General features: G+C 42.0%; 2 long non-coding RNA genes across 2 annotated transcripts; one reads left to right on the top strand and one right to left on the bottom strand.

Moving 5' to 3' along the window:
* Positions 1 to 1,738: 1,738 nt before the first annotated feature.
* LOC135321057 (uncharacterized) lies at positions 1,739 to 5,650 on the top strand. Its single transcript, XR_010380475.1, has 3 exons — positions 1,739 to 1,966; positions 2,832 to 2,915; positions 5,514 to 5,650. It is a non-coding gene; the product is annotated as an uncharacterized LOC135321057 (long non-coding RNA).
* Positions 5,651 to 10,235: 4,585 nt separating this feature from the next.
* Positions 10,236 to 12,224, bottom strand: LOC135321056 (uncharacterized). Its single transcript, XR_010380474.1, has 3 exons — positions 12,014 to 12,224; positions 11,072 to 11,188; positions 10,236 to 10,596 (listed from the first exon to the last, which is right to left on the bottom strand). It is a non-coding gene; the product is annotated as an uncharacterized LOC135321056 (long non-coding RNA).
* Positions 12,225 to 13,558: the final 1,334 nt, after the last annotated feature.

Raw genomic sequence — 13,558 nt, 5'->3', positions numbered from 1 at the left:
GCATTTTTAGTAGCATTAGGATAAAAATGCTGGGTTATATACAAATCTGCTGTTGTCTGACAGGGACGGAAATTGTCACTTGGGGGACCTTTTCCCCAAGACAGAAATTACTTGTTTCTCTAGAAGACAGAAATATCCAAATTAACATGCAACTTCACTAAGTCTGGGACCTTGAATAAATAGTAAACAGTGAATCAAATTACATCTCTAGGTGATCCTTGGGTGGCCTTCATCTCATATGACATTGAAAGGACATGTGGCCACGACCCTTTTTAGTACTTCAGTGAAAGCCAGTGTGGGGTTAAGGTAATCGCCCTCCTGTCATCAGCTGAGAGGTAAACTAATACAAGCATGCTAGTGTTGGTGACAGTCTCTCACATCCCCTCCTGACTAGACGACACAGCTCATTCCACGGTGAAAGAAGCTGTGAACTGGAGAGCTGAGTGAAGAAGTTAGTCATTTCAATAGCCTCGAACTTTAAAAAAGAATATTGCCGGTAACTTGAAAAATGTACATGTTTTTAATGAAAATGTAATGGATGATGTTAACTAAACTATAGATTTTTAAAGTTTAAAAGCTTTGAATTTTCTCTAACACGCCAGTTAGCCTCCTGATTTTTAGGAAACAGTATGATTTCGTTACCATTCATGTCTCTTTACTCACACAAAAAGTTAAAACTTTAAATTCTTTTGTTAGAAGAAACTGGCTCTATATGCCTACACTTTCTATATTTACATGTTTCATATTCAATGATTCAATCATTGAATATTCATATTTCCTGTAGGGAGCACTGAGTGTTTTCATATCTGTTAGGTGATTTCCTGTGTGATAAATAAAATGGTTACAAATCTGATAGTTTTAAAGTGAATAAAAATAGAATGAAAGGCAGGACAAACTCTAGCTGTTATAAAATCCTTAAATTAAGTCTTCCTTCCCTTTATAATATTCAATTTTTTTTCTGTGACAGTGCTTCTCAGATTTACATACTTGGTGAGAACTTCAAAAATTTACCACCTTACTCCTCTGTGGGGGGGACTACTGATAAAACTCAGAATGGTAACAGTAACTTTTCACATTTTTTGCTGTTTAGAAGTTTTTTACAATAGGCATAGATTGGTCTTAAAATAACAGAAGATATGAAAAAGGACCATAACATGATACTTTTTTATGTGTGCGTTTAGATAGGAAATGCAATCATTAAGAAAAGGGGTACAATCTACAGAGATTTGTGTAAATAATCTTGGATTAAAGTAAACTTGAAAAGTTTATATAGATTTTTGTATGGATTTTCCTCTTCAGACAGTAAAGTCTTTTCTGAGCTGTGTGGTAGGAGCTGGTGCACAGACACACAATCCACCTGCATTATTATCAGGTCAATGTCTGGAAGCAAGAAACTTTATTTCTGGTGACTTTATATTCTATGGAATTGAAATTACAATTGGTTATGTAATTATTGCACTGAGAATAGACCACCCCAAACTCACTGTCTGCTGAGTTCTCCTCTCTATGAAATGGAGACCACTATATGATATGTTTCATGTGTTTTGTTTTTCATTCATAAGTTCAGTTAAATTGTTCTCCATTCAGACAAATTTGCTCATGTGTGTTTATAAACCTGGGAAGTATCTTAAATTTGTAGATGTGTCTGTTATTTTCCCTCTTCATATCCACTGAGGATAGTCAGGCTGATGTACATACCCCAGAATCAATTTATGGAAAGCATCATAAATATCTTCTATGTGCTTAGCTGATTTTCTGTTCACCATCCTCTCTCCAAAAGGTTAAACATTTGAAACAAGAAATTTCCTCTAACAGTTATTCAATCCTTCGACACACATTTACGGAGCCCACACTCTGTGCTGATTTGGACCGGACCCTGGGGATGCAGTGGAAACCCATATAGACCTGGTGCCCTGCCCTGCCCTGCCCTGCCCTGCAGATCTTACCCAGTGAATCTGCATACCCAGTGAGTGTGGCTTTGCTCAGAATTATCTCCCTTCATCCCATACATCCTGAAGACAAGTTAAAAATGTCATGTACTAACTGAGGTGTGTTCAAGGCTCAGAAATGTCTGTTATTGGGTTTCTCAAATGCCACTTGTTTTGCTGTATCAAAACACCCGCACTCCTATTGACACAAATAGAAACCTCCATGTCCTCAGGGCAACCAGAGGGCTGAGAAACTCAGAGCAGCTGAAGGAAGCTCCACTCCAACGGCAGCTAGTTCTCTGTTGCCACAACAGGATCAATAGGAGAGGTTAAGAAAACACTGGGGCCTTGCCCCCGGTCCTCCCACCCTAGAAGGTCCGATTTACTAGCGAAGAATGCCATATAGAGACATAAGATAGCTTTCTAGATGATTCGAATGTACAATCAAGGTGGAGAACCACTGCTCTGGGGCGATTAGCTCCAGGCTGGTGGAACCAGTGTACTCCACACCACATCCTAACATCTGCCTCTCTCATTGCCACCTTGTCTACAAAAGAACCTTACGAAAGAACCTAGTTCATTCTTTCTCTCTGGCCTGTCGGTACTTGCTCTGATTCTTTTGCAAAGATAAACAAACATGTTCCCTTTTAAGCCTAGGTGACAAAGAGTTTTGAAATTCAGATCTTACCTTTTGTAATTCACCTGTCACTCCACGAGTTGTTAGCTGTGACTCAGCATCCTTTATTCATCTGTGTTTCTGAAAGGCAGAGCCCACATCTGATGTCACGTGATTGTTCACTTACTTTGATTACCTTCTGGATTAAAGAGCTGCCCTGAACATTCAGGACAGCAATTCATACCAACAAACACCAAAGAGCTTATTGTGTTATTCCTTCGTTCTAGGATTTCCTTGTGGGGCGCAGGCACTGACTGAAGCACTGGCCTCCAGAACTCATGTCTGCTCACAGGGTTCATCCACGAGGCCAGGTAACCCCTCCTCCATGACGCATGTCTGTTATGAAAACGTCTCTCTCCTCTTACTTGGCCATCCTGGTGTTTGCCCCGCTGCCAAGGAGACTGTCCACAAGATTAAGTCAACTGCCTCAGCCTGTTTCAGTGAGCCCCTTCCTCAGAGGCCCCTCAGCGGCTTCAGGAACCAGTTGTCAGTCTTTATGGAAGAGCCCATCCCCCTAGCTGAGCCAGGGTTTGGCCTGACTGCCCTCGCCAGAGAATAAACCACTCTTTCTGTGCCATTCTAGATTTTCTTTTAAAGATAGTGTTGCCTTGTCCATGTTGATGAGATGTTGGAGGGCCCTCCCCAAGACAGCATTGTGTACTTGGTCAGTTTTCACATAGCCTCCTACCTGGGGAGAGATCCAATACATGAACCACCGTTGTCTTATGAGAAAGAGCCTAGGACAAATGTCAAGCCTTGTGCTAAGGTACTGGGGTCATGGTCACTGTGCCTCATGGATCTAGTCAATGCAATACAAATAAATGAGCCACAGAGCAATATGAGGTCATAAATAACAAAAGCCAATGTCGAGGAGGAATGAACTGGGGGAAGAAAATTATTTCTGTGGCTTCAGGAAGCCAATGTCAAATCACCAATACACAAGCATTTTTAAAAATTGATTTTTATCCTTTTCTGGATATAAAAGTAAAGTGTATTTCCTGTATCTGTTGGTAGGATACTCATTAGCTGTAAAATAAAACCCACATAAGATGGCTTAAACAAATAGGTTTTTGTTCACATGGGAGGAAGTCCAGAGGAAGATGCACTTCAGGGCTGGTTGACAGAGCAGCTCAACAATATCAAGACAGACCCCGGTTCCACCAAGCTGCCTTCCAGAATGGCTGCACTGCTTTTCATCCCCACCAGCAGTGAATGAGATTCCCTGCTACTCCACACCTGCTCTGGCATTTGGTGTGGTCAGCGTTCCAGATGCTGGCCCTTCTACTAGGTGTGTGGTGGTAGTTCACTGTAGTTTTAATGAGCACTCCCCTAATGGCAGATGACGTGGAGCATCCCTTCATATGCTCATTTGTCATTTGGATAGTGTCTTCTTTGATGAAGTGTCTATTAAGATCTTTGACCCATTTTTTAATTAGGTTGTTGGTTTCCTTACTGTTGAGTTTTAAGGGTTCTTTGTCCAGTAGTCCTTTATCAGATGTGTCTTTTGCAAATATTTCCTTCCAGTCTGTGTCTTGTCTTCCACTATCACTTAAGTATACTTAAAGTATAGAAAATTCCCTCCAAAGAATGTCAGTCTGTGAGTAACTTGGGGAGAAGAGGGTTATGGACATTTCATTATATAAAAGCAGGTTAGTATAGCTTCAGAGTCTCATCATTTTGTCAAGCCATAGACTTCTTTAAGCCCTGCCCTTTTGGACTCAGTTCTAGCCAACGGAATTCTGTACCTTGAAAAAAGAGGCCCTACTAATTGCAAATACTAAATAAAAGAGCCACTGATGCTAGAATAAAAGATGAAATGTCAAGCAACAATTTAAAAAAATAGTTTGAGGTAAATTTAGAGGCTAGAAATTTAAGAATGAAATGTTTTATATTTAGTAACCATAAATTTTTCCTTGTGAGGTTTTCTGTTAAAAAAAAAAAATCCTTTTCTGAGCTATCTGGCTTTCAAAGCCTGATGCTTTTCCTAAAAAGGGGCAGCTTTTAATCTCTCAAAATCTTGAATGCTGGCTGGTGGTCATGGATAACTGTATATGCATTGAGATTTGTAACTCTAGAAAGTATCACCTACCACTCTTCTTTGTTAAATACAAGCAGTCTTAGAACTTTCCCTTCCCCTCCTCTCCCTTTGTAGGAAAGGTGAGTAGATGACTGGTTGATTCATCTTAAACAAGGTGTTCCAGGAAGTTTATTCTGACAATCAATTTGTCATTGTCTTTTGGCTTTATGCTAACTTTTCCAGAGCAGGCATATTTTATTATTTGTGTAGTTAACTTCCCTGGTGTGCTCCTAAAACAGTATCTCAAATCACTTCCCTTTAAAGAAGCCAAAAAGCCCAGGTACTTCCTTTCCCAGCTTCTTCTTTACCCAACCTCCCCACGCCCAGCCTCCCTTGCAGCTAGAAGGCAAGTATGTGATAGAGGTTTAATCACTCAGATGCTCCCACCCCAGATTTTTCAGTCGGTGCCTCCTGACACAAAGCAGTAAAAACAGGGGTGCTCATAGCAGTGACGGCAGTGACCACAGCAATACTCAGTTGCTGGGAGCAGCTGATATTGTACCAAATGTCACAGCCATGTCCTCACTAACAAGATGTTGGCTGTGGCCCTGTAGCTGCCTGGTCTCCTTGCCCTAGCCTTCTTCCAGCCTGCTTCTCAAGACTTTCTGGTATTTTTGTCAACAGACAGTTTTCTAGTCCATTCCTTTTCTGTTTAACCAGAGTTGGTTTCATGCTAAGAATTTTGACAGTTATAAGGCAACAAGGAGAATCTCCCTCTCCCAGACTCTGTCCCACTTTGCCATCTGAGCACTGGGAGTCCATCAGTGAAAACAGCTCCTTTAGTCCTGGTCATGTTTGCTCTGCCTCCCCTCCCCTCCTCCCATCTCTCTAGGGCTCAAGTATGATTGCAGATTCCCGGGACCAGCCCAGCAGCCAGCATCAGAGATGCTCACCTCACTCTCTCTCCATCCCTCACTGCCTCAACCTCCTCCACAAACCTTCCAGGAGAAGAGCCTTCACCCCGTACAACACAGCTCCTATAAATAGACTCCTGGAGCTGCTGTTCCACTAACTCATCCATCCTGCCCAGACAAACCCGACTGCCTGGTTAGGATACAGCTTGTGCCTGGCTCAGAACCCCTGCATATTGAGAAACTGGCTACTTTGGGAAATAAATTGTCCTTTTTCTAAAAATATTCTTCTAGATTATTTCTAGCAGGACTGAGTTATTCCTGTTGAGCCCGACACCTGCTTCCTCAAAGCCCGGACCCTGCCAATTCCCTCCCTCTCTCCCTCCCTCTCTTCCACCAGCATTCACTGAGCACCCCAAGAATGAGACAAGAGGACAAAGCCTCAGCTCAGCCCTCCCTCAGAGAAGCCTCGCTGCACTCCAGTACATTCTGGAACCCAAAGTAAGTCCTTGTACATCAATATAGTCAAGGCTGTTCCTTCTCTTGTAGGTGACAGAAGTCTCTCCTCTTTCCATGGCAAAGGAAATACCTTCAGCTCTGAATCATAAAAAAGGTGATATTTCTACTTTTTTTGAAAAATAAATTAAATGGCTCTGCAAAACAGGAACGCGTTCAGTCATGCCCCAGGAGCCGACCAATAATGCCTTCTCTGTGTTTCAGCCAATGGCTTCAGGGCATCTAAAAAGTCAGTAGGCATTTCCCAGACTCTGGCTCCTGGAAAACTTTACATGGAGGGTAGTTGCAGGTAAATTCTGAGTAACCAAGCTGGTAGGGGCAAAATCGCCTGCCTATGTCACACTTCGTCCCTCAGGGCTCCCAGAAACCAAAGATTATGCACAAGAACCACTAAGTACATCCACTGCCAAGCACTTCCAGTCACCGACTTTCCATAAATGTCAGTATGCTTATGTTGGCATATGCATATGATACATATAATATACACACATATATACAACAGTTTCTTTATAAAGATATTTTAATAAAGTTAACTACCTACATAAACACACGTGGTTGCCAATTAAAATATACAGTTTAACTTTAAATTTTTTTGCCCTAAAAGTTATATATAGGCTGAACTATTTACAAAATAATAAAAGCCAGTGATAATTTCCACTCCTGCTGAAGATGATCACGACCTAAGATCTTTCACAGACCCTGGGACCTTGAGGGTCAGCTTTTCTACATCTCCAGGTGCCAGCATCACACACACAAGTTTTCTGTCAGAGATTTAGCCAGGACCTGGAAAGGATTATTCCAAATCAAGGCCAGCAAGAGGAAAGGTGAGAGCAATCCCCAAGTGACAGACCCACGGAAGAGTTCAGGAAAGCTTCTGTCTTCACCTGCATTGACTTGGCCTGGGTCTGCTCCCCACATAGTCCCCAAGCTCATTTTGGAGACTGCTGGAGGCTCTGAGCTTTGGCTGCCTCAACAGAGGGGTTCACGCTCCAGCTCTGGAGGCCCCCACATACCTGCCAGGTAAACATGCGCCTGGGAGAAAGTCGAGGCTGCTCTTGGGTGGGCTGCCCAGCAAGCTGTCCACCAAACCCACATCCACTCACTGAGCGGGACCTGAACGTCATTGCCGGGGCCAAATGGTGGTCCTGTAAGCTAACAACTTGTCATCATTTTTCAGCCTTAAAATAGGCCAAATTCTTTACAACACAGAGACTTAGATCCGACCCTTTGATTTCATTCAAAGTCTTAAAAGTAAAAAAATTTTTAGTTGTAAAGATCTGTTTCTACTACCACAGATACTTGCCAAAACAGTCCCCAAGTACTGTTTTAATGATTCTCATCATCCATTGGTGAAAAGCTTTGAATAGTTACCAAAATGCTTCCCTCCTACTGTCTCATTTGATTCCCCCAGGAGTCCCTTCGAGCTGGAAGGACTATATCCATTTAACAATCAAAGAAACTGACACCCAAAGAGGCATGAGACTTGCAGAGCTAATAAATAGTAAAGGAGCCAGACCTTCTAAGCTTGTGCTCTTTGCATGTTCAAAACAGAACTACACAGAGGGCTGTCCCTTGGTATTTTTCAGACTGAAACACTGAGGCACAAAAAGCACCACCTATCTTACGAGGTCTACTATTAGTTGTTTTATTTGAAAGAGAAGAAGCTGACTGTGAATAATTTTCTACCTACATTTCCCAAAAGGAAACAGAGAGAGAGAAAAAGAAAGAGGATCAGGACTAAATTATGTACTGATATAAGAGCAGAAAATGAAAGGAAGGCAACAAGCATAGCTTCTGTGAGGCTGCACTGCCAGCTGTCTCCTACTTTGTGCAATATTGACATTTCATCAACATGAGATTTAGCAAATCAAACAATTTTTTTGGTTTAAAAAACAGTCATTATTTAAGGACCGACTATGAGAATATTATGTAAAATAAAGAATCAGTCCCTAATATTTCTTTTATGCATATATATCCTGATTCAACAATTCTAAAGTGCACTCTATTTTTTCTCCTTTTAACCTCTCTAAAATCAGCATACATCTCTGAAAGCAAGATGTGGTCAATGTGTCATAAAATAACTTTCCGCCAGGTGGCAGTCATGATGTAGTGATGTGAAATTTTCCATTTGCACCTTCCTTTCAAATAGAGTCGTCAACCTCAAAAGCACCTTAGATTTGAGGAAATGCATAAATAGCTTGCTTGAAGCAAGAAACAGCTACAACAAGTGTTGGTTTTAAAAGGGGATTATACAATAATACCACAGTCTAGGTGTACTCTAACCTTACTTTTAGAATTCACCAGTAGAGTGAATCTGTGAAACCCTAGGCACCCACCCTCCACCGCTGAATAAAGGCAGAACCCCAGGTTCTATGCCCCGAAATGACAACCTAGCTGTGTGACCCCAGGTGTGCTATGTATCCTCCAGGACTTTTGAGTAATAAACTTTGTTTTTTCAAAGTTCCCTGATACAACCACATTGTAGCTGAGGTGTGATTTGCAACTATGTTAGGTACCCCAAGGGCAGGTCCAGCCACAACATTGTTCGGGGAAATGTCTGTGGGGGTCTTGCCACAAGTAGAACCTGCCAAAGTGGGTGCCCCTAGGTGTTCACCATCCACAGTCTAGGACCAGACACAAAACAACTATACTCTCTTAAATAGCTCACAGTGGTATTTTGTGACCTTTTATAATTTGTGACTTAACATAGAAAATTGCAAGTACACATTTTGCACAAGGCAGATAATTATTTCCTTCTTCTCCACTCCAGCCTTCTGTCAATCTGTCCTCACTGCATATTTTATAATCACACCAATCAGTATGATAAAAAAGTCCCTAAAAAGGCAGCCAACTTCAAAGAAGCCAGTAAGACGTGACCTATTTCATGAAAAGAAAGGAAAAATAAAGTTTGTTCAAAAACAACTAAAATGTCAACATGGTTTGAAAGAAGCCAGTCAGCAATACAGATATAAAGATGCTACGCTTGTAATAAGCTTGATTAACAAAATAATAAAGCCTATTTAAAAATATTAACAAAACATTCTGGTGTCGAAAGCTTATTTCTGATGAGTTGGAAAAGCAAAGAAAAATAATCCAGAACCATTTCCCAGTTTAGAAAGATTTTGTTTATCCTTCTTTGCTAGAGTTGGAGCCAATGATTCTGATGATTTAGATTAGCTCTTAGTATTTCTAGCCATTTAAGCATTCAAATCAATCATGCACTTCTGGGAATAGGCTATATCACCACAAACAGCAGGCTGTGGAACAAGCCTTCTCTCTCCTTTTACCGTTTTGACCAGTGGCCTTCTGTTGAAAATGGGCAAAGGGAAGTCAGTGTCCCCAGGATGTCCACACACCCAGGAGGTCTGCGTGGTGCCCATCAGTCCTCCTCCATCCCCAGGGTTTCCAAGTGGCAGCACCCAATTAATCTTTCCTGTAATGCATCTTAGAAACTTTTTTTTTTTAATTACACTATCCAAGTTGAGGCAGTGAAAGTGACAGAGGGAGAGGGGAAGTCAGTGTGGATAAGAGGCTCCTACAATTCTGGAGACTTGCGAGAGACAAGAAGAGTCCTTCCATCTGGAAACCTATTTTAGACTTGAATAGAGTTCACGTGTTCATTCACTCTTTCACTTTATAAACCCATTCTCTCTTCATACTGCTGTATATAAAATTCACGCCATCGTGAAAATCAGCAGTTTTAGAATCAAATGGACCCAGATTCAAATCCTGACTTTCAACAAAGTTTTTTCCTGAGCCTCCGTTTCCTCACCTATAAAGTTAACATCATAATACCACCTTTGAGGGTTTTTCTAGGGATTTGAAATAATATATAAATTTGAAATAAATGAAGTGATTTGAAATTACTAGCACATAGTAAACAATAAATGAGAGCTATAGTTACTACTATTTTATTATTATTAACATTGCCTCTGTTAAGTAGTAAAAGCCCCCAGTTCAATCCCCCATGTTTACCTGAGGATGAATCTTCCTCTCAGTTCTCTAGCCTGAAGGAGAGAAATGCACATTCCTTCCAGCTTTTTCTTAACTCATCTCAACCATGGTGGTTCTCAGCCCTTAACAGAGACTTCTTCCTTGACCAAACTTTAATCAGGCTCCTCCGGTTACCGAGTAAGGGCTCATTGCCTAACGTGTATAGAAGCCAATACTACAGTACCAGCTTTTGAGGAAAAATAAAAGCTTTATTGTGAGGCCAACTGGCAAAAAGACAGGAAGCCCAGCTCAATTCTGTCGTCCTCAAACCAGGGTTCAGGCAAAACATAAGGGATTAGGGGGAATTTCAAGCTTGGAGGCTGATTGGCTAGTCTTGAATCAGTCGATATAAGCCACACGTGCTGCTGGAAGCCAGCTTTTTCCTACTGAAGGTCTTCTCGGTTAGTAAAGGGCTCCAGTGGCAATATTCCTATTCTTTGAGTTCTGCAGACTGAAGATTCTTGGTTCTGGGGTCATCCTGGAGATGCAGGTTCCCGTTTTGCATACATGCAGTGCTGTCTCTAAAATAACTCAAGGTTTGATCCATCAATCAACCTATTCAAGGAGGCAAACCCAGTTTAAACTGGTCCATATTTTATGTGCTGTTTCACTCTCAGCCCTCTTCTCTTTTTAAAATGTTATTTTTATTTATTTTTTATTGAAATATAGTTTACAATGGTGTGTTAATTTCTGGTGTACAGCATAGTGATTCAGTTATACATTATATATATTCCTTTTCATATTCTTTTTCATTATAGGCTATTAAAGGTATTGTATATAGTTCCCTGTTGTATACAGTGGGACATTGCTGTTTACCTATTTTATATATGGTACTTAGTATCTGCAAATCCTGAACTCGAATTTATTCCTCCCAGCCCCCCCACCGCTTTCCAGAACCACAAGTTTGTTTGCTATGTCTGTGAGTCTATTTCTGTTTTGTTAATAAGTTCATTTGTCTCATTCATTTTTTCCCCCAGATTCCACATATAATTGATATCATATGATCTTTTTCTTTCTCTTTCTGACTTACTTTACTTAGTATGACAACCTCCAGGTCCATCCATGTTGCTGCGAATAGTATTTTATTCTTTTTTATGGCTGAGTAGTATTCCATTGTGTGTGTCTCACAACTTCTTTATCCAATCATCTGTTAATGGACATTTAGGTTGCTTCCATGTCTTAGCTATTGTATATAGTGCTACTATGAACATTGGGGTGCATGTATATTTTCAAATTAGAGTTCCCTCTGGATATATGCCCAGGAGTGTCTGCACTTTTCTTGACATGACCTTGGCCTATTAGGCCAAGTCTTGGCACGCATCCTCCTAACCCAGTTTATTGAGACTCCCCCACCCTTAATAGCTAAGTGCCTTGGCCTGCTTTAGCAAGAATCCAGTCTACCAAGAATCCCCCTACCCTTGATGTATAATCAAGTTCCTCTTAGTAACTTTTCATCCACTGACTCCCTCAATCTGTTGGCCATAAACCCCTAGTTGCCTTTGCGGTATCGGGAGCTGAGTTCATTCTCTCTCCCCTCTTGCAAGAGTCTCAAATGAAGTCTTCCTTACCAGTCTAACAGGTGTCAGAGTAATTTTTCTTTTACACTCCTCCTCTCTGCACCTCTGTTTCTGACTAGAGGGTGTCACTGCCCATAAAGCCACAAGTTGGCATTTGGCCTCCTATAGAATCAGGTCATGCCACCAGAGGGACCAGCTGATTCCTCTGAAGCAGGGCTAACTCTGATCTCTGGGCCGTACTGGACAAACACTCGTCTTCTGAAACAGAACCACAGAGCTGGCTCCACTCAGAGCCCTGCAGGCAATGAGATGGTCCACTCCAGGCTCCGGCCTCCCCTAGGTGTTGAACCCCAGCCACTCGGAGACCCACACTGCTGCTCTCCAGGACTGCCTTTGCCTCTCCTCAGAGGCCTACCTTTGCCCTCTCTCGGTTAATTCCCCTGATTAAAACTCACCCATCTCGTTTCCCCAGTTCCTCGGAGCCACATTAAGTGACTCACTGACGATACTGTTAGGAGTGAACCTCTGGGGCTGATCCGGGTTCTTCCCCTCAGTCATACTTGCAGTGTGTCCGGGCTTTCAATGACTCAGCATTTGAGAGCCAGCAGAGGCCTCAGTGCTCAGCAAGTCCTGTGACTTCCTGCTGACAGCAGCGAGCTGAGGCCCCTGTTAAATACAGGTTACCAGGCCTCTACCCCTGGATATTCCAAATCTGGGTGGGGGTCCAGGAATGTGGGTTTTTAAGAAACACTCCAAGGGATCTTTATCATCATGGAGGATTGGGATATAGATACTGAAATTCTACCATAACCCTGATTATTTTACAGAAGAGGAAGCTGAGGCCTGCCCAGGGGGAATGGCTCCCCCAAGGTCACCCCCTCCTCCTCGGCAGGTCCAAGTCCAGGATCAGGTTTGCTGACTCCAGTGCAGTGACCGTGCCCTTCAGTCTGCAGCCTCTGCTCAGGAAAGCAGGAGGCTCAGGTTGGGAGTCTGGGCACCACATTGGCCAGTGGGTGAGGAGTCCACTGCACCAGTGGTGACCCTGCTCCTAATGCCCTGTGTCATGCCTGCAGTCCATCGGCTTCCCACTTAAAGCAGGAAATTAGCAAGCCCATGGGAATAATGACTGCTGCTCCCTGCCCCCTTTTGCGGGATCTGTTTCCTGGGCTCAGAGTCAGGAGAGCTGGCTGCAGTCTCTGGTGACCTTGAACTAGAGCCACTTTCTCCATCTGGGCCCCAGTTTCCTCATGAGTAAAACACAGTAACTGAACTAGATTAGGGCCTCAGAACTTTTCCCAAGAAGGAGAGTCCCCTGGTGGGCTCAGGAACTAAGAGGGGACTTACAGTAAGAGTTGGGACTGACATTAGGGAAGAAGACAGAGGAGGAAAACAAATCTGAGCAGCTCTCAAAGGTGAGACATCCCGGAGTGGGATGGGGATCCGTTCCTCAAACCAGGTCACAAATGGACCCCTTCACATTCTTGGGAAATTATTATAGACTCCCAACTCTTTTATTTTATTTTATTATAATATTATTTTAATATATAAACCATGAAACAATTATAAACTCCATGTTTATAGATTACTATGTAATTGCAGGATAAAAGTGAAATCAAATACCATAAAGCTAATAAAATTTAAATTTGTGATATTAACTTAATGTGACAGGTAAGTGAATGGTATTGTCTTGCAGAAACTAAATCGCCAGTGTGGGGTTCATAGTAGAAAAATGTTAACTCAGGTCTGGTCATTTATTTATTCTTTTTCTATACTGTGAATTTGAAAATACAACTCCCAAGAATGTCTGTTTGCACACAAAACAGAAGAATGAATGCCTCGCAGCCTTTGCTTGCAGTATAGAAGGAGGAGACCTTTCACTTAACCGACACTCTGTAAGTGAGCAATGCAGATGTCACTTGATAACTCTGTAAAGCTCTCTCTTTCATTTGAAGATATTCATCTGCATTCAGTGGGCAACTAATTCAATTACTGTTGCACTC

Source organism: Camelus dromedarius, chromosome 3 (genome assembly GCF_036321535.1).
Source record: "Camelus dromedarius isolate mCamDro1 chromosome 3, mCamDro1.pat, whole genome shotgun sequence".
Lineage (NCBI taxonomy): Eukaryota > Metazoa > Chordata > Mammalia > Artiodactyla > Camelidae > Camelus > Camelus dromedarius.
Note: the sequence above shows the minus strand (reverse complement) of the source record. Positions and strands in the feature narration are given on the sequence as shown.